Source organism: Petromyzon marinus, unplaced genomic scaffold (assembly GCF_048934315.1).
Source record: "Petromyzon marinus isolate PM22_M1 ecotype Great Lakes invasive population unplaced genomic scaffold, UKy_Petmar_22M1.pri1.0 PM_G_Scaffold_195, whole genome shotgun sequence".
NCBI lineage: Eukaryota > Metazoa > Chordata > Hyperoartia > Petromyzontiformes > Petromyzontidae > Petromyzon > Petromyzon marinus.
This window is the reverse complement of record NW_027422756.1, coordinates 112,501-114,083: the sequence shown is the minus strand read 5'-3', so window position 1 is coordinate 114,083 and position 1,583 is coordinate 112,501.

The following is a 1,583-nucleotide window of genomic DNA, read 5'->3' as shown; positions in this document are numbered from 1 at the left end:
AAACAGTGGACCAGTGAGGCTGTGGAAGATTTGCGGGCGTGCTTAGACTGTACTGACTGGGATATGTTCACGACTGCTACCAATAGTCTGGATGAACTCACAGAGGCTGTGTACATCAGCTTCTGTGAGGACTGCTGTATCCCAACACGTACCAGGGTGAACTTTAACAACAACAAGCCCTGGTTCTCAGCAAAGCTCAAAAGGTTGAGGTTGGAGAAGGAGGAAGCGTTTAGGAGTGGGGATAGAGACAGATTCAAGGAGTCGAAGAACAGGTTTAGCAAAGCGGTGAGAGAGGCTAAACGACTGTACTCAGAGACACTAAAACACCAGTTCTCTACTAACGACGCTGCTTCTGTCTGCCAAAGGGCTCAGGCACATCACCAACTACAAACCCAGAGCGCCCCACACCACTAACGACTCCCGCCTAGCCAACGACCTGAACGAGTTCTACCGTAGATTTGAAAGACAATTGGACTGTCCTGAACCACCCCTTCCCACCCAAGAGGCCCCATCCCCCACCCATACTACAGAAACGACTCTCTCCTTTCAGGAGGGAGAAGTTAATGGGCTTTTCAAGAGGCAGAATCCACGCAAAGCAGCCGGGCCGGACTCTGTCTCTCCAGCCACCCTCAGGCACTGCGCTGGCCAGCTGTCTCCGGTGTTCACCAACATCTTTAACACCTCCCTGGAGACATGCCATGTACCAGCCTGTCTCAAGTCCTCCACCATCATCGCTGTGCCCAAAAAGCTAAGGCCAACAGGACTAAATGATTACAGACCGGTCGCCCTTACATCTGTGGTAATGAAGTCTTTTGAGCGCCTGCTCCTGGCACACCTCAAAGCCATCACAGACCCTCTCCTGGACCCCCTTCAGTTTGCCTACAGAGCCAACAGGTCTGTGGACGACGCAGTTAACATGGCCCTCCACTTCACCCTACAGCATGTGGACGCCCCAGCATCCTACGCCAGGATCCTGTTTGTGGACTTCAGCTCTGCCTTCAACACCATCATCCCTGCCCTGCTTCAGGACAAGCTCTTCCAGCTGAACGTGCCCTACTCCACCTGCAGGTGGATCACAGACTTCCTCTCTGACAGGAAGCAGTGCGTTAAGCCGGGAACAGAAGTCTCTGACTCCAGGTCCATCAGCACGGGAACTCCTCAGGGCTGCGTCCTTTGCCCACTGCTCTTCTCCCTGTATACCAACAGCTGCGCCTCCAATCATCTGTCCGTCAAACTCTTGAAGTTTGTCGGACGACACCACCCTCATTGGGCTGATCTCTGGTGGGGATGAGTCTGACTATAGGTGGGAAGCTGACAACCTGGTGACCTGGTGTAGCCAGAACAACTTAGAGCTAAATGCTCTAAGGACAGTTGAGATGGTTGTGGACTTCAGGAAGAATACAGCCCCACTCACCGCCATCACCCTGTTAGACTCCGCAGTCAAAATTGTGGAGTCCTTCCGCTTCCTGGGCACTATTCTCTGCCGGGACCTCAAGTGGGAACTGAACATCAGCTCCCTCGCCAAGAGAGCTCAACAGAGGATGTACTTTCGACGGCAGCTGAAGAAATGCAACCTGCCAAAG